Here is a 24,330-nt window from a genome sequence, read left to right as displayed (position 1 = left end):
AGGAACATACGTCAAAATAGTAAAAGCTATCTATGACAAAACCACAGCAAACATCATAATAAATGAGCAAAAGCAAAAGCATTACCCTTGAAAAGCCACACAAGACAAGGATGCCTCCTCTCACCACTCCTATTAAACCTAGTATTGAAAGTCCTGGCCACAGACATCCAGCAAGAAAAAGAAATAAAGCATATATATATAGAAAGACAGGGAGTCAAACTATTCCTGTTTGCAGATGACATGTTTCTGTATCTAGAAAAAGCCACAATCTCAGCTTGAAAGCTCCTTAAACTGATAAACTTCAGCAAAGTTTCAAGATAAAGAGTCAACGTACAAAAATTACTAGCAAAATCTGTAGAAACTAGCAAAAAATGTACAAAAATCACATTTTAAAAAATCCTATATGGCAGTGAGAGCCAAGCTGAGAACCAAGTCAGGAACACAATCCCCTTCAAAACTGCCACAAAATGAATAAAATACCTAGGAATACAGTTAACCAGGGAGATGAAAGATCTCTACAATGAGAATCACAAAACATGCTCAAAGCAATCAGAGATGACACAAACAAATAGAAAAACATTACATGCTCATGGATCTCATGGATAGGAGAAATCAATATTGTTAAAATGGCCATACTGCCCAAAGCAATTTGTAGATTCAATGCTATCCCTATCGAACTATAAATAACATTATTCACAGAACTAGAAAAATCTATTTTAAAATTCATATGGAACCAAAAAAAAGCCCGAATATCCAAGGCAATTCTAAGCAAAAAGAACAAAGTTGGATGCATTATGTTACCAACTTCAAACTATACTACAGAGCTACAATAGACAAAATGGCATGGTACTGGTACAAAGGCAGATATATAGGCCAATGGAATAGAATAGAGAGCCCAGAATTAAGGCGGCACACCTACAACCATCTGGTCTTCCACAAAGTCAACAAAACGAAGCAATGAGGAATGGACTCCCTATTCAATGGGAGTGTGCTTGGATAACTGGCTAGCCATATGCAGAAGACTGAAACTGGACTCTTTCCTTATACCACATAGAAAAATCAACTCAAGATGGATTAAACACTTAAATGTAAAACTCAAAACTATAAAAACCCTGGAAGACAATCTAGAAAGTACCATTCTGGATGTAGAACCTGTTAAAGGTTTCATGACAAAAACACCAAAAGCAATTGCAACAAAAGCAAAAACTGACAAATGGGATATAACTCAACTAAAGAGCTTCTGTGCAGCAAAAGAAACTATCAACAGAGTAAACAGACAACCTATAGAATGGGAAAAATATATGCAAACTATACATCTGACAAAGCTCCAATATTCAGCATCTATAAGGAACTTAAATTACAATGAAAAAGCAAACAACCCCATTAAACAATGGGCAGAGGACTTGAACCAACACTTTTCATATATATGGCCAGCAATCACATGAAAAAGCTCACCATCACTGATCATTAGAGAAATAGAAACCAAAACCACCATGAGATACCATCTTATACCAGTCAGAATGGCTACTGTGAAAAAGTCAAATAATAACAGATACAGGCAAGGTTGCGGAGAAAGGGAATGCTTATACACTGCTGGTGGGAGTGTAAATTAGTTCAACTATTGTGGAAAGCAATGTCATGATTCCTCAAAGAATTAAAAACAGAATTACCATTTGATCCAGCAATCCTATTACTGGGTATATACATAAAGGAATATAAACTATCCTACCATAAAGACACATGCACATGTATGTTAATTGCAGCACTATTCACAATGACAAAGATATGGAATCAACCTAAATGCCCATCAATGGTAGAATGGATAAAGAAAATATGGCACATATACACTATGGAAAACTATGCAGCCACACACACACAAAAACAAGATCATATCCTTTGCAGTAACATGGATGGAGCAGGAGGCCATCATCCTTAGCAAACCAAGACAGGAATAGAAAACAAATACCTCATATTCTCATTTATAAGTGGAGGCTAAATGATTAGAACACATGGACACAAAGAAGGGAACAAGAGACACTGAAGTCTACTTTAGGGTAGAGGGTGGCAGGAGGTAGAGGAACAGGAAAAAATAACCATTGGGTACTAGGCTTAGTATACGAGGGACAAAATAATCTGTACAACAAACCCCCATGACACAAGTTTACCTACATAAAAAACCTGCTCATGTACCCCTAAACCTAAAATAAAAGTTTAAGAAGTGTATATAATATGTATGTGTTATTATGTATGTAATTATATGTATATATGATACATATGTATACAATTATATGTGTATATATATAATCTTAATATTAAACTGCATTAAACTTCTAGGCACAAATTAACCAAAATACATAAGACCTCTAAACAAAAAACCATACATGTGATTGAGAAAAATTAAAAGATCAAAATAAATAAAGTACAGTAGTCCCCCTTACTTATGGTTTTGCCTTCCATGGTTCCAGTTACTCATCATCAACTGTGGTCCAAAAATATTAAATGGAAAATTCCAGAAATAAACAATTTATAATTTTAAATGGTGTGCTGTTCTGTGTAGCTTGATGAAATTTCCCACCACTCTGCTCTGTTCCTCCTAGGACTTTAATCATTCCTTTGTCCAGCAACCTCATGCTACATTCACAACCCACCCTATAGTCACTTAGTAGCCATCTTGGTTATCGAATTGATTGCCAAAGTATCACAGTGCTTGTGTTCAAGTCTCCCTTATATTACTTACTAATTGACCCAAATTACAAGAATAATAATGTTGACAATTTGAATATGCCAAAGAGAAGCCATAAAGTGTTTCCTTTAAGAAAAGAATAAAGAGAAAAAGTTGTTTGCTCAGGTTGCTAAGCTCTCTGGTAAGAATGCTTCTTCTATCCTTGAAATTGTGAAGAAAGAACAAGAGATTTATGTTACTTTTGCTGTTGCACCTCACACTATGAAAGTTATGACCAAAATCATTCACAAGACTTCATCTCATCATGTAGGCATTGTATCATCTCACATTATCACAAGAAGCAGGTTAAGTACAGTACAGTAACATACTTTGAGAGACAAAGAGACTATATTCACATAACTTTCATTACAGTATATTGTTACAATTGTTCTATTTTATTATTAGTTGTTCTTAATCTCATCCTGTGCCTAAGTTTAAATTAAACTTTATCATAAGTATGTATGTGTAGAAAAAAACATAGTCTATATAAGGTTTGGTACTATTTGCAGTTTCAGGCATCAACTGGGGATCTTGGAATGTGTCCCCAGTTAATAAGGAGGAAATGCAGTATATATTATGTTCATAAATGAAATAAGTTAATATTGTAATTATGCCAGTTCTTTAAAAATTTACTTAACAATAGATTGAATGCAATTCTAACTAAAATCTAAACAATTGTTTTTGTTAACTTGACAAAGTAATTCTAAAATTTACATGAAAGAAGGCAAAGTCAAGAGGCCTTTGAATAACATGTGGTAGAAAAACTTGTTTTAATAGATATTAAGAATATTTAAAAAGTAGCCGTAGTTAAAATAGTGTTATAAGTGATAAGAAGAGACTAATAAACCAATTAAATAGAATAGTTGGCTCCTAAAAGACCCAGACACATATAGAAATTTAATTTGTAGTAAATATGACATTAAAGAACCGTGGGCAAAGGAGAGAATTGTCTAGTATGATTCTGTAACAACTGGATATCTAGAATTTGACTTCTACCTCACATCACTCACAAAAACCAAAGACAAGTGGAAAGATATAAACATAAAGAGGTGACATAATGATTAAAATTAAAATTAGGAACATCAGAGAAACCTCATTAAGAAACTGAAAAAGCAAATCATAGAAAGGGAGAAGACCTTTGCAGCATATTTAACTGGTGGGAGGCTCTTAATCCAGTGTACCTAACTTGTGAATATTAACAATTTTAAAAATCAACACAATAGAAAAATACACATATGAAGAGGAAATTTATAGACAATAATATGCACATGGCTACTAAGCCACATGACACAATCATATTACTCAACAAGGCAATGTAAACCAAACTCTCACCAGAATGGCTACAATTAAAAGAACTGATTATACCAATCTTTGGTAAAGATGAAACAATGGAAACTCTTATACACTAAGGAATGAAGTGAAATTAGTATATTTACTTTGGAATACCATCTGGCAGTATCTACTAAAGTTAAAAGATTGCATGCAATATGACTAAGAAATTCCATTGGTAAGTATATATTCAAGAGAAATATATGTATATATTTGGCTAAAAACATTTAAAAGAATGTTTATGGCAGCATTATTTATAATGGCTCAAACCTAGAAACAGCATGAATGTCCATCAACAACACAATGAATAAATATTCTGTAGTATTTCTATATGATGGAATACGATATAGGAATGAAAATTAATGAACCACATAAAAACATTAAGGAAACTTACAAACATACATTCAGAAAAGGACACCATGCACAGAAGAATGTGTGTAATATAAATACTATGTACATTAATTTAAAAATCAGGCTAAAACAATATTTTGCATATAAGGATACATTATTTAATGTTAAAACTATGATGAAAAGCAAGGAAGTAATTCCCACAAATATCAGGAATAATGTTATCCATGGGAAACTGATAGAAAGGAAGTAATGGCTGGCAGGCAGAAAAAGTAGGATTGGAGATGCAGCAATTGTTCTATTTCTTCACCTGTGTGATGGTTGCATGGGTCTTTGCTTCTGAAAATCACTGTTCTGTCTCCTTAATGCGTAAAAATTCAAAGCAAAAAGCTTAAAAGAGCAGTAATTATGTAATGAAATTAAAAAATAGAAAACTGTTACCTGAGATAAATTTTAATAAACATAACTTTTATTTAAAACTTACTGGTACCAAGAGCCATTGTAGGTGCTTTATCTCATTTGAGCTTTACAATATCCAGAAGACACAGTATTACTAATATCACATTTTGAAGGTATAGAGGCTGAGGCACAGAGAGCTTAAATAATTGACACAAAGCCACACAGCAAATGGGCCTTACTTGGAATATGAATCAATGAAGCAGAATGGTCCTGGAGCCCATGGTCTTAAGCAGTATATTATTCTACTTCTCCAGTATATTAGATTGATACAAAAGTAATTGCAGTTTTACAAAGTAATGGCAAAAATGCAATTACTTTTGCATCAACCTAACAGAAAAAAAGATACTCCATATGCTGAGAGTTATGTTTTTCTCTTGTCAAAATTAGTTTTGCAAGATAGGTAAACTAAGTCTAAAATAGTGGTCTTTTATGGACCCAAGATATGAAATCTTTTACTTATCACCCTATCCTTGTTTCATTTTTAAGTTCTGCTAAGGAAGGAAGACAAATCTGATTAAGACGACATATTTACTATCATAACTTACAATTGAATAATGTAATAAATTACTGTTCCTATTGCCCAACACACAAGTGAATGCATACAAGAGATTCATCACTAACCATAAGGGACATTTCTCCCTAAAGGTCAAGATTTTTCTGCATACCCAAAAACCTACCTAAAGAAAGGGTAAACTCTGAAAAAAAAAAAATATGTTTCTCTGATTATTGGCAACATCATTTTCCAGCTCAGTCAACTTGGAAGCTTCAGTTATTTTTTTAGAGAAATGATGGTACAGTGGTAAACTGTAATGACTCTGGAGCTTGACTAAATGGCCCCAAATGTCAGGCATGGTGTGTTTTACTTTTGTGACCTGGGACCATTTGCTTAAATGATGCCTCTCTCAGTTTCCTCTTGCACAAATGGGGATGACATTAGTCATTAACATTTAAAACAACCCTGGCACTCAGTAAATCCTGCACAAGCATTAAGTATAACCATTACTCCCTGAACCTATTTACTTCCAAATAAATCTCACATGCTCCAAACCCTGCCAGTCCCTCCCCACTGCTATGACTTTAGGTCTTGCCCTCATCCCTTCATTCTTATCCCTCTATAAATGCTTAAAAATTGATCTTTTTGCAACAAGTCTTCCAACTGCCATCCACTTTGAAGATATTACCAGAATAACATTTAAAAATACCTTTCTGTTCACAGGATTAGCCCTCATGAAATATTAGCTCTCTATTTTTAATTACATACCAATTAAATTCAAATTTCTTGAAGGGCTATCAGTATTTCCCACAACCTGGTACCAGCCTTATTTTCCAGTTATCTGTTTTTAGTCCAACATAAGAAACGTATTCTTGTGCCAAACTAATTAATTTGTCATTCATTGAGTGTGAAGTATGCCTCTTTACTTCTAAATGTTAGTATGCCATTTTCTTGACTATTCTGTTAACATTCTCCATCTGCATCAAGATCTAGCCCAAATTCAATTTCCATAAAACCTTGGACCAATATGGTTCAGAATTATATCTCTTTTCTGAGGTCTCCTATAATGGCTTCTTTTTTCACACATCTGTGCATTTTATTGTTTCTCAAATTATTTAAAATGGCTTTTAAATTGTATTAGTTTATACCATTCTCATGATGTAACTTACCACAGCCTCTGCTTTATTTATATGAGGGAATAGCTTATTTCCTCAAAGCAACGACAAAGTTTCCTTGAGAGTTCTTTTTGTCTTTCTCTCCTACTTGCTCTAGTCCTTACTAACACAGTACCTCTCAATTTAGGAGCATGAACTATTAATTGAACCAAATGAAATAAAATTACTAAACAAAATCACTAGCTTTGTCTTCCAGAGGTCAAACCTAGAAATGGAGACTTCATCCCTTCATTCTCACCCCTCTGTAAATCCTTCAATCTCAAAACCAAAAGTAGTGTGGGACCATGAACGATCTGATCCATTCAATTTTAGAGCAATAGTCTTTTAAATACCAGGAATTCCGAAAATGTCCCCATATAAAATGTCGCTGATGGTTTGTTTCAAGAAATAAAGTGTACAGGGTTAGGACCAATGTGTGGCTAACATGAAAGAATTTGAAGATCACCAGAGTCCAAAAGGGAAAGCATGAATGTGGCCAGTGTGATGTAAAGGATAGTACTATGAATATTACACATCTGAAGATAATAAGGAGGGAAAAGAATGGTAAGTCAAGCTCAACCTTTCATTCCAATCTTTTCTTCACTGCAGAAAGCAACTAAAAAGGACCACAAGAAAAGGGTGTGGTCAGCCACTGCTAATTCTGAAAAGTATAATAGAAGAGTAAGATATTGTCTCTGCCATTGGGGAGGAGTTGTTATATATTTTTAAGTTTTCTCTAATCAAATAGCATTTTGTTCAAGGCAACTCATTTTGGGTTGCTGATTGGTTCTACTGACACTTAATATAAGGCAATTGTTATTTTTTAAATTTGAATTCAGTCATAAAATACTCATTTACTCTGATGAGTAGTGTTGGCCAGAGCACTTCATCAGGGCAGAGGCATATTTCTCTACAACAATTTCCAGCCTGACAGCCAAACAAGAACACAATGCCACTCACAATAGCCCCCAAAAGAATAAAATACCTAGGAATACAGCTAACCAAGGAGGAGAAAGTTCTCTACAAAACACCAGTCAAAGAAGTTAGACATGACACAAATAGAAAAACATCCCATGCTCATGGAAAGGATGAATCAAGGTTGATAAAATGGCCACAATGTCCAAAGCAATTTACAGATTCAATACTATTGCTATCAAACTACAAATGATATCATTCATATAATTAGGAAAAACTATTTTATAATTCATAAACCAAAAAACAGCCAAAATAGACAAGGCAATCCTAAGCATAAAGACAAAACTAGAGGTATCACATTACCTGTCTTCAAACTATACCACAGGGTTGTAGTAACCAAAACAGCAAGGCACTGATACAAAAAGAGACACACAGAACAATGGAACAGAATAAAGACCCCAGAGATAATGCTGCACACATACAACCTTCTGATCTTTAACAACGCTGACAAAAAATATCAAAGACTGTAAATGGAAATGGGTTCTTTTATGACTGCCAAATTAATCGAGCATGACTGCAATTGAGTAGAACAATAAAAATATTACTTACTGTATGTTGCACTTGGCAATTTCAAAATGATTTGCAAACATACATCCTCAAAATGCTTCTACAAAAATGCATCTGTGGAGGAAGAAAAACATCCAAAAGAGTAAACAATTTGTCAAGGTCACAGAAAAACTAACACAGACCAACACACACTTAAACACAACACACTGTAACATACTAAAATAGGTTTTGCAAAATGTAGACTATACATCTAGCAAAGTATAATGGGCTGATGAACAGAAATATTCCCAACTACATGCAAATATTCCAAAACATCAATCAAGGAGGACACTTTGAAGAAAGAGGTAAGAGAAGTCTGCATACTAGCTTCATAATTATATGCAAGAAACACAGTTGGCAGAACGGCATAAAAGTAATTCAAAAATATAAGATGTTCAAATATACTTGGAGAGTTGAGGTGATTATTCAAATATTTCAAGTTTTTAAAAGGTACTATTATCTGATATATGAGGATCACTGAGTTAGAAAAGAATTTTGCTTGATTTATCCAGAGAGTTGCACCAATTCACTTTGTAATTGCATTTCAATTCTAATTGAAAACCATGCACTGAGAAAAATGCAGGCATGCAACCTGCATACCTCACAAAAATACACAAACAGATCCATTCTCTGTGTTTCAGAATATCAGTGTGATTATAAGGAGAAAGTGATTTAATCAAGCATTATTAATTAATTTGTTCGTTTTAGAGTAGGGTTTTGAAAGAGCATATTGATTTTGAATCTCAAAATATTTCAACTTAAATGGGTTTTATGCTACTGAGTAAATACAGTGTTATAAAAGAACTGTTCAAAGAAATATAATAAAATACAACCTAATGAAAATTATCAGCCTGGCCAACATGGTGAAACCCTGTCTTTAATAAAAATATAAAAATTAGCCAGGCATGGTAGTGAGTGCCTGTAGCCCCAGCTACTCAGGAGGCTAAGGCAGGACCATCGCTTGAACCCAGGAGGCGGAAGTTGCAGTGAGCTGAGATCTTGCCACTGCACCCCAGTCTGGGAGACAGAATGAGACTCCATCTCAAAAAAAAAAAAAAAAAAAAAAAAAAAAAAAAAAAATATATATATATATATATATATATCCCTTTAAAAACACAGTGTGTTCTTTCAGACAGCTCACACTATAAACAATACAAATAAAAATTCCCTTAAGTACCAAACATCTTTAAAGGATTATTAGTTCTCAGCAACAAACAGAATTTCTGCTCAGAGAGATCTGAGTCTTGATGGTACTAAGCAGAACTAGCAGTTTAATAATACAGAAGTTGTGCTTTTGTGTTCACCAAAACCAACTGTAACCAAATCAACAATTCAACATTCAGAATAAGCATTTTGAATAGAAAATCTAATTTATCTTCCTCTAGTATGTTAAAGACACTGGGAATGCATAGGTCTCTACCTGGCCCATGAATAAATGATTTTACTAGTGTTTTACACAGAACCTCTCAAACAGAGAAAACTGGATATAATTAGCAAGTTTATAGTTAAATGGAAAAAGTAAATCAAGAAATGTCCAAGAAATTTTGTATTTTCTAAGTTTAAAACTTAAAACATAATAAAAGATATATATATTCTTCTTCACATATAATTCAGTAGAACTATAAAGTTATAACAATTAGCAAATCTCTATATTTCTTCATACTTTAGCATATTCATCCTCATAGACAAGAATACTGAGATGAACTCTAATTACATGACTTGCTCAATCTGACACAGCCAATAGGAGGTAAGCCTGGGCTCAAAACCAGCTTTTCTGACCTGGGTTTCATCTTACTACAATATCTGCTAATTTCTAGGTTGCATCCAGAGCAGAGATTGAAAACTGGGGGTGTGAAAACCAAATCTGGCTTACTGATACATTTCGTTTGTCCCACACCATGGTTTTTAAAATATTACACAATATTCAAAAGCAGAAGATTTCTCATAAAAAATCCTCATATCTAGCTTTTTTGAAAAAGTGAAAATTTTTATAAGGCTGGACTCAGGTATGGAACAGAAAAATGGTTGCCCCTCTTAGATAGCACGAGTTTTCATATTCATCTACTTCCTACTTTTACAAACCATCTTTCACTCTGACAATTTTAAATACTGGAGTGTTTTGCACAAGATCCAAGCTCTCCTTTATTAAGAATTGCCATTTTTTTTTTTTTTTTTTTTTTTTGCTGTGAAACTGGAGGAAGGATTTACCTTTATTAGTCTCAAAAAACGTATTTTGTCAATTGAAATAACCACTTAAAATACTACATTTCACTGGATTCCTATAACCAGGTGCTATTGATTAGTTATCTTATTTTAATCTATATACATGTTTTAAAATTTTGTGGGTTTGAATATATTTTATTTTTAAATATATATTTGATAATTGTCATAGCTAAGGGAAAATATTACAAACATAATTGATTAGTACATCATCAAGTGAAAGAATGAGTGACCTCAAAGAATAATTTTACATTTACCATGGACACGTATGTCTTCCAGTGAGTTATTTCCTGGATTGATAGGTATACTAGGTAATAAAATAATTATGATACATTAAACACTTCAATTTAGTTGGATAAACTGAATTAACAGAACACTAACAGCTAAAGGTAAAGCTATGCAATCCACAAATTTTGGTTAAATAATGGCATATTGCAATTGTCTTCAAATATCAATACATTTTGCAGAATGCATAAAAATATGGACTGGCATTCTGAGGAACTCAGGTAGAAGAGCCACCTAAATCTCAAACTGTTCACATATCGTAAAAAATACATACACTTAACCAAAACAAATTAAAACACACAAATCCAAATCCTTCAGCACAACTGGAAGCTGGAGAATAATAAACATGTCAGATTATACGTAAATAGAAAATTAGACACCAATTGCTAATGCAGCTATCTTTAAGCTGCCCCTATATACAGAGATATATGGGGTCCAGAAAAACTGTGAGAAAGAAGGTAAAAGAAACCAGAATTCCTAAGAGTGACATGAAAATCATTCACAGAAAATCCACTCAGAAACTATGAAAATTCTGAAAACCTATTCTGGCATATTAGAATATGGACACAGAGAAAAGACAAAAATGCATAAATTTCGAGGTGACTTTTTTTTTGGAAGAAAAGCAAGTAAGGCATTTATAAAATGATGAGGATATGTCAAAAGAACACAGGTCCTAGCTTTAAGAGGCTGTTACTGGTTTAATCAGAGACAATTAGGAAATAAAAATAAATAATTACTGTAATGGATTAAAATTTATTACAGAAAATATAATAAAGTATGAAATTAAGAAGGGAAAACTCTTTCTTTGAGTATAATGTCACCTAAAAAGTACAGACGGACTGATGGAGTTAGAAAACCACCATAATATTTTAGGTACCTGATTCAGTAAAGAAAACATTAGTGGATCAGCACCAGTGCATAAAAGTGTGATGATAAACAGGTATTTCCAGTCGAAAAGTATCTTCCCACAAATTACTTATTAATTACAATGCAGAAAATAGTAACTAGTTGTGGAAAAACTTGGCAGAGACCACCTTAACAAATTGATCAAAGACAATATCATCAATTATCAGACAAATACAACATGTCTCCAAGTATGATGCACTTGAGAAGAACACAACATCACTTTTGTGGTATGCCTGTCAAAAATGCAAAACCAGAATTAACCGTTAGGAAACATTCAGTAAAGCCAAATTGAGAATACTGCACTCCATATCTGATCTGAACTCTTCAAATGTCCAAGTAATTAGACTAAGGAGATGTTCCAGATAAAAGGACTTTTAAAGATAAGACCAAAAAATACACCTGGAATCCTAGATACATACTGTGAGTTACACAATACAACTAATATTGTGTCAATATTGAATATCTTTAAAAATTATACTCTTGTTATAGAAGACAATGTCCTTATTCTTAGGAAATGTACCCTTAAACACTTCAGCTAAGGAAGCATGATGTCTGTAACTTATTCTCAAATGATTCAGAAAAAAATGTGGTGTGTGTGTGGTGTGTGCATGCACACACAGGAATATAGAGAGAAAACACACACAGAAATGAAGCAAACGAGGCAAAATTGTAAACAACTGTTGAATCTGGACAAAAGGTATTCTTAAATACAATTCTTCTACATTTTCTGTACATTTGAAACTATGTCAAAATTTAAAATTATGCAACAAGGTAAAAATAAATAAAAATAAAATGTTTTATTTTAATCTAGACATTTATATTTGGGAATCACAGAATAATAGTCAAACATACATCAAGGAAGTCTTTTTCAGAAGGGAACAACAGACACTGGGTCCTACTTGAGGCTAAAAGGTGGGAAGAAGGTGAGGATCAAAAAACTACCTCTTGGGTACTATGCTTATTACCTGGTGACAAAATAATCTGTACACCAAACCCCTGTGACACAAAATTAGCCTATATAACAAATCTGCACATATACACTTGAAGCTAAAATAAGAGTTAAAAATAAATAACTAATAACTAAATAAATAAATCAGAAAAACATTTAAAGGTTAAAAAAAATTCAAAATCATCAATGTTTTTGTATAATTAGTATAGTAAGAAATCCAGAGTGATAGCTTACATACTAGATATCATATAGTGTTTATGTATATACAATTTACATCTTTATATATATTTAATATTTATATATTTAGATTAAATGAAAGATATTTATTCATAACTTACATACTGATATATACCCATTAAATATATAAAATACAGGAGAATGAGAAAAAAATGTAAAATCTACTTTAGAGTTTTAAAATAAACCACACAAACAACATTATATTATAGTCAGCAAATTAAGCAATATAAAGTTAAATAATGAAATGATAATCAAAAAATAAGTGAAAGTAGTCAGGACTTAAAGAAAAAAGACAAAAGGTTATCAGTCTTTAAAGATTACCAATGTAAGTGGTTTTTCCTTATACAATTAGTTTTCTAAAAGTTGCAAGTTTTTTTAATTTAGGAAAAAAATATTAAAATATAAAATCATCCTTAATTCCAGAAACAACTATCCTGCTCTTACTTGAAGACTATTATTTAAAGAATTATATAAGCTATTTTACGATTATATTCTCTTTTTACTTAATTAATTGTGAATTTCTTTGTGTGACAATATCATCATTTTTTCATCACACTGCAAGATCACTTCACTGATTAATATCCTATTGCTATGGCATGCCATCATTTATTTATTTTCTGACTATAAATTATCATCAAATATTTGTGGCAAAAAGAAGATACTGTGGAGGTCCTTGGGCATATATCTTCTGCCACAGCATGATTGTTTCCTTAGGATAAAATGCCGAGAACTGGGATTTCTGGGTCAAGTAGCATGAGACTGTTAAAACTTGTTAAACTGTATTTTATTAAACTGATAGACCCAACTTTCCTATTTGACCAACTCCCAAATCAGTTTATATTTTACAATTACTGTGAAATATAGTTGCAGTCATGACAAAGTGTTTGTTGCCTGCCGATGCCCCAATTTGACCCTAGTTCTGCATATTGTCATGCGTTCATTTGAGTTGTATGCACTCTAGGTATTCTACATATGGAGTTTAATTACCTTTTAAAATGTCTTCTAAAAGATTACACAAAAAGGTAATACCGAAATGAAAAAATTGTTTATATGGAAAGGCATGGAAACAAAGCAACTTTAGTAAAATAATTATTCATTTTGTTGAACTAATAAAAGAAAAATGTCCACGAATAGAGGAAGATGTGTTATAATCTTGAAACTCAGAACATAGAAAAAAAATGGCCATTCCAGGTTAAGGGATATAATTAAGGCAGGAAACACTACAGATCCCCCTGAACAACACAAACAACTATTCCAGGTCTCATCTCTATTTTACAGGAACAATATTTCAAAACGCCTCAGTGACACTAGATATTACCATTTTTAATGCCATTTTAATCAATGGTTCTCATAGATGACCAACTTATTTTAGTCCCTCTTTTTTAATTACCATATTCACTTTAGATTCCTGCAAATTCACACAGATTTAGCAATTTTCCTAGTCTGTAGATTCCATATTTTGTATTATTAAATTATAGAGATTATTACAAATATCATTCAGTATAAGTCTCCAACAAACACTTTTAGAGTCTTGCTTTGTTTGCCCTACCAGGTCACTGATTCAGCGACAAGTAACAAGCTATGCCTCCCTTTATACAAGACTATATATTCTTTGCTGGTTGATCAGAACATCATGTCAGACAAAAACTAAACCTTACCGAAGTAAAGATACATGAACTTTTTGTCCTCTCATATTTAAGTTCTGTTATTGTGTCAGAGAAGATTACATTAACTCTGAGTGATTTACTTCTCTCAAACATGTTGGCTGTTACCCCATTTTTTCTGCTCTTTGAAGTGTATGGAAATCAATCATCACTTTGTCTTATTATTTTCATACATATCAAAGCAAACTGATTAATCTATAACTTCTAAAGTCATCTCTAGTACGTCCTCCCTCTTCTTCTCTCTCCCTGTCACCCCCATCTCTCTCTCTAATTTGACCTTCAAGACCACTAACTCCCTTGCACATTTTCTTATTGTAAATACTACTTGATAATGACCTCATGATATTTTCGATCATAGACATCACAAATCAAGATCCCCTGATTTATACACAACCAATATTTAAACATAACCTCTCTGTAGTCCATCAGCCAATTTCTATCCCTGCATAATTCTATATCCAGTCTCTACATCATGGTTAGATGCCATGTTGTTGCATTTCCTAACTGAACACTGTATCATCCATTCCTCTTTTTTATTCATCCAATTGGGGAGATGCCAGAGACGTGTGGGTTCTCAAGTGGGGTCTCCAGAGATTCAAGTGGCTTCTCTGTCAATTCTTTGTTCCCTTTGTTTTATTTCACTTTTTTTCATTGATTGTTAAAAGAAGTAGCCAAATGATTGTTCCAAGCAGTCAACAGCCTACATGAAGAGTGTTCAATGACAGCTCCTTCACCACTGGCCCCTCTCTACCTGAAGAAACAGGAGAAAATATTGGCTCTTCCCCCTTTTGGGATGAAAAATGGAACATCTGTGCTTTATTCACTGTACTCCATTCCCAGTAAACAGACATTAAAGCGTGGCATATTTTATACCCTTTGCTTCATTATTTCCTAGTTTCTGAAGAAATGTGGCCTTTTCCTTTGCATATCCTTACTTTTTGACCCATTCTACTTCCATCAAGTTATTCTAAGACATAATTAGATATACAGGCAAAATTTCATGTTCAAAGTACTTAATCAGTGTCATTTATATTGGTATAATTTTAAATCCATGAAAGCAACAATTAGGGATCAACTAAGTAAATTATGGCTTGTCCATATGATGAAATGCCATATAGTCATAAAAATAATGTCCCAAATAATATTTACTTATATGCAGAAATCTAATCTTCAAAACAGTATCAATAATTTCTAAAATAATATGGAGAATAAAGTTGTTTTGTAAATAATTACATAATTTACATATATGTAAATATATGTGCCTATATATGTATATAAATTCAGTATAACAACTCGCTATACAGTGAAATGTTAACGTTATTATGTCTAAATGGTGTAAAAATGTAAGTATTTGTCATATTTTTAGTGCTTTTTCTAATTTTCAAATCTTCGACAAAAAATACATATCATGTTATAATCCAAAAAAATACTAGTTTAAAAGCTGAAAGTGAACAAAAGCAACAAAGTGCATAAGTAAGAACCAATTACACAGCTATAAACTAGGCAGAACTTCAACATTAAAAGAGCTGGAAAATAGTACAAAGTTGCAACATAAGTAAGAAACAAAATCAATTTTCCAAAAGTTAAGAGAACATGATTTTTTGACAAATGTGGTTGAACCTGAAAGGTGCCTCGTCTGTGTCTAATCTCTCCTTTCTTAGCTGCTGTTGGCACATTTATGCTTTTTGACCTTTGCCTGTTCAAAATGTAGTTACAATGATTGGAACTCTGACAGCTCTTTTGAGTGCAAGAATCCTAGAATGAATGCAAGAATCCAAGATCTCTGGTAACATTACAAAGGTCATCTTAGTAGACTACCAACGTCAAGACTTCATATTTTGTGAGGGAAAAATAAAGTACCAATTTCTTTAGGCCACTCTGGATACACACTGAGCACAATTCCTAAATGATACATATTATCTAAAAATTTGCACATAAGATTAAAGAAAAATTTTTTGTCATGGGTTTAATAAGTATTTGGCTAGCATATATTACTAAATATTAGGGTTCACATGTCAAATCATATTTAAAATGAAGACAGAGGACAGAAACGGAAAGAATTAACAGTTGGAAAATTAGGATACATTAAAACTGACCCAGATAAAGAAATTTATATTTCATAAAAAGAAATGTTTATTTTTAATAATGTGAAAAATTATTTTTAAAATTATAAGAAACAGCTTTAACAGTACCGGGAGAGTTTACACTACACTGTAAAAATAAATTTCTAGAAATTAAAAATTACTTAAATATTAATTTTGTCTTTTTGTGTTTTAAGTGAAGACATTTTTGAACATCTTTAAACCTAACTTTAAGTCTGGGGCCTTTAAAACAAAGATTCAACTAGAAGTGTGCAATAAATATGGGATGGAAGAAATTTTTTTTTAGCGTACTCTTGGACCCATGATTTTGATAAATTTGTAGTGATTATCATTGTAAGAGATTATGTTAATATTTTTATATCCTCATAATATTCCAGAAAAAGATACAAGGCATGTCACAAAGATTCATTCAATAGAGCATCATTAAATTCATAGCCTTTCATCCTACTGCATCAATATTTAACAATTTTTCAAGACATTTATTGAATGAATGGTTATATTATGGACTTTGGTAGGTCTCAGAGGAACAATGAGAAACATGATGTCTCCATTGTGAAAAAGCTTATCATCTAAAATGGTAGACATGTGAGGGCACCACTATGATAACAGGTTGAAAGTTAGCAACAGCAATAGGAAGAAGGTTCTATGGGAACAGAGAAAATAGAATAAATTTGCCTTGGGGATTTGGAGAAATCCTTTAAAAAGGATTTGCTCATGTGAGCTGATCTCTGAAATGAGCAGCTAGGTAATTCAAGGCTGCAAAGCAATGTGAGCAAAGAAACAATCATGGACTTCTATGATAAGTCCAGGTAACAGAGAAACAATTCAGTGAATCCTGAAAATAGATTAAGAGGGGGTAAAAAATGAGATGCAAGGCCAAAAAGGTCATTTGAAATAGATCTTTAGGAAGGACCTTAATGATATGCTGAAGAATTTGAAATTTAACTTGTAGAGCTTTTGAAGGTTTTTAACACCCAGGAGTTACATGCTCATTCAGAGAGATCCTTCTATTGACAATGTAGAGTATTTAACAAACCACATGATGAGGCGTAGTTTTATTTTAGAGAAACATGTTAATCTTGGGTTTAGATTAAGCACAACCTTGACTGAGGGCTGGCAGGAGTGACAGGATCAGCCCGTGAGATCCTTTTCAATCTTAAACCCTGTGACTTACGTCTCCGTCAAAGGAAACAAGTTCCAGGCAAATTCTTATAAATGACAGAAGTGGCAGAACTCTGAAGCCACTTGGGTGAAAATCATAAAGGCGTTGTGATTTCAAATACCAAATGAGTTTGACAACAAGCATATAAAGTGCACAATCCCTTACTAGCTAACAACGGAATTTGAGAAGAAAAAAAAAAAAGTCACATGGAAGACATTCTTATAGCAAGTGAAAAGGCAGTTTCAACTATCCTACTGGGAAAGCCAGATAAAAATTTGACTGACCTAAATCCTTTTTAGCCTGCATCATTTCGCAAAGTAGCCTCTACTGCTCTGGAAGGCCCAAGGGACCTATCTGTGCATATGCAATCTAATTAAATGCATGTAGTTAAATGCATGTAGTAAGGACTTAATTGTGTAGAGCATTTTGCTAGGTACAGCACAAAAAGAATCCTGTTAGACTGCCTTCCTGGATTTTCTAATCCACAAACAGCAAATAGATGTAGATATACACCTAGTTTACGTAGAAGAAAGAATGTGTTCAAGTATAGGAACAGGCAAAATTATATGTACCAACAATGAATACTTCATGAGCATCAATCAATAAGTGGAACAACACCTTGATTAGCTCTATTTCAAGGGGAACCACAGTTAAGGGTCAGAGAATAAATGCCAGTGACCAGATCTCACTCTTGAGACCTACTGGAAGGGTAAAGAAAAGCTCTGCTCTATTCAGGTTTGACAGCTCTAAACGGCAAGGTCGACTCAAGCAGTCTGAGGCACAGCATGTCACAGGAGCGATGCGCTGAAAAAAGAAGAAACAAACCAGCCACCGCACAGCATGAATCTGGGGATACAAGCTCCTTTCCTTTCCTTTTGTTTTCTCTTCTGTTTTTGTTGCTGTTGTTTTTGTGCCATTCTAACAAGAGCATTTAGCCTTAGAGAGGAAGACCCAGATATAGGTGTCAGCTAAAAGGCAGGAACTCATACAATTTCTACTAAATAGAAGGTGTGAATCTGGATTGAGGAAGCAACACGTGAAAAAGTTTTAAGTTGGGATGCAGTGTGAATTTTATCCCTCAGACCAAGTACATGGTGTATGAGATCAGAATTCTTAAGTCCCCTGAGTGATTGGTTTGATGGCAATCAGCCAAGTATATCACGAGATCAGAACTGTCGATACTAACAGAACTCCCTGACCTTGAACCCCTGCACAGTGGTAAATGAATCAATGAGGCACATATTTTCCCATAAAACACAGCCGCAAATAACATAATATGAACACATTTACTAAAAAACACAGAACAGGAAAACTAAAAATTCTACAAAATAACAACATGTAATTTATACATTTGTAATTCATGATTCATACATTTGGAACATTGTTCATATAGACAGATGATTTTTACATTTGTTTAAGGGACAAAGAGGCCCTTTCGTGATAGAATAGCCTTATGAAAACATGTAGCTCTATTTTGCAGATGTTATTCATTCCTGATTAAGAAAAGAAATAACAGAAGCAGGAATAAGGGAACAATTCTCTTGATAGTATGAGACTTCAGTAGGGCAGATGCTTCACAGGAAGCGAGCAGAAGTGCAGACAAAACTAAATTTTGGCTAGTCAACCCCCAGGGTTTTAGAATTGCAATTCAATAATTGCATGCCATGAGCATGAACCCACTGCTGAAAACCCACTGGTAAGTATGTATCAATAAATTGGAAGTGCCTGATCTTGCATTTACATAGTGCCTTAAATTACGTAGATCTCAAAATCACTGGCCCAATTTATTGATTGATTATGTATACTGACTGCTTAAGCAGGAATCCTTTCATGCACCAATGAAGTACGGTCATTTCTATATCAAAATGTAGCAGCATTTTATTGGCCCACAATTTTATATACCACCCAGTTACTGTGAGATGTAAGCCTCTGGCCAAATAAAAGCGCATCGGTATTTAGTGAATTATAATAAATTGACAAGTGCATATAATATAACATGATTAAAATCACGTAATAAAATTTTTCCATGGCAAGTAATAAATACATATGAGATTTTATAAAAAGCAAACAGACAGAAAGTAACTCCCACTACATGTGGGAGTTTTAGAGTGTGTTAGTGTGGGGTGAGGAAGGATAAAAGGGTGTCAGGAAGGCTTTGAGGTTGGTTAAAAACTCAAAACTACTTAGTAGAACCTAACAAGAAAGTTGTACTGAACGTTAAGGTTTGGGATAAGGAGCGTTTTTTTAAAAAAATCCATCTGGCAAAATTTAATTTGATCTAATATAAGGTCAAAATAAACTCCAGAGTTAATGAAGTAAGTAACTGAAAGTCAAAAATGAATCTGAATTATAAAATAAGATCAGTAATTTATACTTAGCTTTAGTGGTATCCAAGGCCAAGATCTTGGAGGACCACACTTAAAAACTGCCAGGAAACTTACAAAAATGAAAAATCAACTTTCCATAGGAGTGCTTTGGAGAAAAGCACACACACAGGTAGTTTGCATCAGCTCTGCCCTATGCTAGGAGACAGTATATCTTTGATTTCATGCTCATGAAAAATATATTGCAAAATTAATCATATTGCTAAATATTTTATAACTATGGAAAATATCTTTTGTGACTTACTAATTTCCAAGGTGCTTGGTGTTGAATAAAATGAAGACTGGTCTGAAAGTGAAACTACAGGATTAATTATCAATTGACTATCACTCTATAAATAAAATAATTATAATTGGTGTAATATATTGGCAGATAGATGCAACAATACAAGAAAATGAATCAATTGTCTGTCTGTGGCTACATGTAACCTTGGCTGAAAATGCTTAACCTCATGCATGGTCCCCAGAATTGGCAGGAGTTAGTACTTGATTCTAAAAATATTTTATGTAGAAATTGCTTACACAGTTATTGAAGCTTGTAACAAAATTTTGTTTTTAATTACTTTTAAAATGTATTCAAGTGGCACACAAAACTTCAAGATGGAATAAAACAGGAGCACTAAGGAAATACAAACTGAGGACCCAACATTATTTTAGGCAGCACTAGAAAATTGCTTGAATCACATGGGACAAGTTATAATAAGTTTTAAAAATAATTTATTTACTTGCAATATGAAACAGTTTTTAAACACAGATAAACACAGTACTATTTAATAACCTATAATGTCCTCATATAATAAACTCACAAAACACAATGTAATTTATTCCTGTACCAGCATTTTTTAAAATAACTATTTTATCTTACTGAGTATGTTTTTGGAGCTGAGGAAGTTGTAGGTTACATTTAAAAATTAGTCTTTGTACATTTCAACATTCTGCAAATGATTTGGAAATAAATCAAAAACAGTATGATGCATTATTAGATTCCTACCAGCAGTTTATTAATTTATGTATAATTATCATTTGCACAAATTATTATGAAGGAAATGACAAACTACCAGTGCTCAAAACATATTCTCCTTACTTGATAAGAAAAGAGAACCGTAATTCAAATATTTCTAAATGGGAAATCAATTACAATTTGTTATTTCAAATTATGCTTTCTTCCACATTAAAAAAGTAGAAAATCTCCAAATAAGCATATATAAAAATAATTAAGAACTAGATATCATATACTGAAAATAAAATCTGTGTCTTTAAAGCATAAGAAGTATACAATGTTTCATCTTTTTCATTCAGAAATGAAGGGTGGGATGGCAATGTTTTAAAATGTTCTCTATTTTCCATACTTAACACACACAAAAAGCATTGATCTTTCAATTTCTCTAAGGCTCTTCCACAAGAAAAACAACATAGTCAAAGCAGATCAAATAACTAAGGGGGAAATGCAAGATGGCTGTCACTTAACGCAGAACACCTAACAAAACTCAACAGAGATATTGGAAATTCCCGAATAGAAAATGCTTACCATCCTTGTTCTCAGCTAGATACACTTTTTTTGCAAAGTGGTTTGTCATTGTTTAGCATTGTGTATAATGTGTATAATATAATATTTATCATGAAATAAATGCACCTTTGCCTTCACGCATTTACCTTCCCTTCTCTCTTAAATAAGATTTCTCAGCATTTCACTAACACAGTTTTACTGTTTCTACTTCACTTGGCTTCAGTCCTATCTTTAACTCCTATTTATTTATTGGCACTCGGGGCCCAATTTTGCAGTAACTCCTTACAATAACTCTTCCAGGTCTGAGATTTTATTTCAAAAATCGGTTAAGCAGGCCAGATTTACTAGGCACCTGTCACACTAGATACCAAGAGAAGACCATTGAAGAGGAGATACACAAAAAACAGCTCACACTTATTGAGCACCTGCTAAGTGCCAAGCACAACAATCAGTACATTATATGTATTGTCACCTCAACCCTCATGTCATTACAATTATAAGGTGGATGAGAATATCTAGCTCATAGTGCTATGAGAATTAAATGAGTTAATATTATGTAAAGCACTTAAAAGAGACCTTCTTGCCCAGTAAGAGACCTGGGTTGTATTCTTGTTAGCTACTATGACTATTATCTCCATTTTAAAGATGAGGTAACTAAGTTCCATGCAGGCTATGTAACTGTCTTCTGTCATACTTCTAGTAATCAGATATAAGAATTTTTAAACTACATTTATGTGATTCCCGGCACCACAAAATTAAACTTGTGTCTTTAACACTTAATTGTGTTTTACTGTCTCCTCCTAACTTGAATCTCTATATTTATCTTATTTTAGAATGAAGAGGAAGTTAATATGCTAAAAGGTCCTAAGTAATTGCCAAGAACTTCAACTTTAATATGTAACTTAATGGACCCCAGATTCATCAACCACATGAAATAACAGGACAAAAGAGCTCTAACTGCCCACAAGTTACTGTCCTTAAATCAAGATCACCCAGAAAATGGTAAAATGAGGTGACCAAGAGAGACTGTAATCACAAACTGTCAACAGAAACCGGATATTCACAGCTTTAAAGAGTGCCTCATTGTTAATTTGTTTTTGTTTTTGTTTTTTCCTCAGTTCAGAATCCCCTATCCTTTCATACTATAAAAGACTAGGTTTTACCATATAATTATTTTTTTCCTCAGTTTTCCACAATACCTTTTTGTGATATACGTATCCTACACTATGGGGGGAAACTGGGAACCTTCCTCATTTCTCTCTCTCTCTCTCTCTCTCTCTCTCTCCCTCTCTCTCTCTCTCTCTCTCTCTGTCTCTCCATTTCTGTCTATAGAAAGCTAACTATGATTATTTTTTAGTTAGCTGATTCATGTTCATAGTTAAGAATGCTAAAGCATGAACATGTTACACAGCAACAACCAGCAGGTTAGTAAATTTTTTGTGGGAACTACCCATATGCTCACATTAATTATGAATAGCTAGTATCTTTACAGCAACTATTCTGATCAGCTACAAAATTAGTGTTAGCCCAACGATACTAAGGAGTGAACATTTCGAGAGCAGCTGCTGATCTAAGATGGCAATATCTTCACATCTGTGAACGTTGAAATGGCCATCCTTCATTTACCAATTTTTCTGTAAATCTGCAGGCACATCAGGTAATCACAGTAACTGGTACAATGCAACAACAGAGAGAACTGTAAAATTTACTGCCTCTACCTGGAATCCAATACTAAATGTTGTTTCAAATTATTCCTCAGTGCTTTGAAAGTGTTTAGGAAAACAGAGGTGAAATGGTGATACGATCTTTTAAAGAATCATCTTCTAACATACATATTTACATCAGCAAAAAAATAAATAAATAAGCCATAGGAAAACAAGGCCTTAAAAAATGAAAAAAGTTCTATTAAAACAATTATATTTAGGTTCCGTGTATACACATTCATAAAACTAAAGATGTATTATTCTGATTTGATTGGTAAAGTCAGTTAGACATAAAGTAAAGAATCAAACTTAAAGGACACAGGACAGAGACTGAAGACCATTGTTAAGAAGGCAATGAACACCTTTACTCTAATAAAGACCCAGAGCAAGTAAGAGCTCTGTATCAGTCTCAGGATTTATACCTAGAAAAATGCTAATTCACTTTATTCTCAATAAAATGATAGACCTATCTTCACAAAATAAACAGACTACAAAGTGGTACTGGGTATTTTTAAATCCCAGTTGCTTTATTTTTATTTATTTTCTTTTTCTTGAGACAAAGTTTTGCTCTTGTTGCCAGGCTGGAGTGCAATGGCACAATCTCGGCTCACTGTAACCTCCACCTCCTGGGTTCAAGAGATTCTCCTCCTTTGGCCTCCCGAGTAGCTGGGACTACAAGCGTGTGCCACAACGCTCAGCTATTTTGTTGTTTTTGTTTGCTTGTTTGTTTGTTTGTATTTTTAGTAGAGACAGGGTTTCACCATGTTGGCCAGGCTGGTCTTGAACTCCTGACCTCAGATGATCCACCCGCCTCAGCCTCCCAAAGTCCTGGGATTACATGCCCAGCACCAGTTGCTTTAAAGATGAGGAAGCTGACATTCAGAGAACTTAAATGACATGTTATAGACTTTTATTAATGGCTTTATCAGGACTAAATCCAATGTTCCCCTCAGTCCCATAATGTAGTACTATAGGGAATTATTGCTATGACGTTCAGTGACAGAAGTGCCAAGAATTTATATTTCTTTATATAGTAAAGCCCCTCAACCCCAACCAGTTCCTCTCCCCAGAGGAACTCACTTTTAATTGCTTATTAGCTCTACAATAGAACCTTTAAATCCCAATATCTTTATGGATCATGATGACTCCACAGAGAGTGGCTGGAATATGTGGAAATCTGGGAAGTAC

At 33.4% G+C, this 24,330-nt stretch overlaps 1 protein-coding gene across 11 annotated transcripts in view; it reads right to left on the bottom strand.

The window, feature by feature from the left end:
• Nucleotides 1–24,330, bottom strand: part of LOC105493237 (polypeptide N-acetylgalactosaminyltransferase 13) — a 623,722-nt gene that overhangs the window by 587,322 nt on the left and 12,070 nt on the right. For 10 of the 11 annotated variants that reach the window (XM_071072791.1, XM_071072792.1, XM_071072778.1 and 7 more), the window contains exon 2: nt 8,030–8,101. The exons of the other annotated variant lie outside the window; for it this stretch is intronic. The gene's annotated coding sequence lies outside the window, so the exon portion shown is untranslated. The remainder of the gene's footprint in view (nt 1–8,029; nt 8,102–24,330) is intronic. 11 annotated transcript variants of the gene reach the window in all.

This window comes from Macaca nemestrina, chromosome 11, assembly GCF_043159975.1.
Source record: "Macaca nemestrina isolate mMacNem1 chromosome 11, mMacNem.hap1, whole genome shotgun sequence".
Lineage (NCBI taxonomy): Eukaryota > Metazoa > Chordata > Mammalia > Primates > Cercopithecidae > Macaca > Macaca nemestrina.
This window is presented reverse-complemented; position numbering and strand designations above follow the sequence as displayed.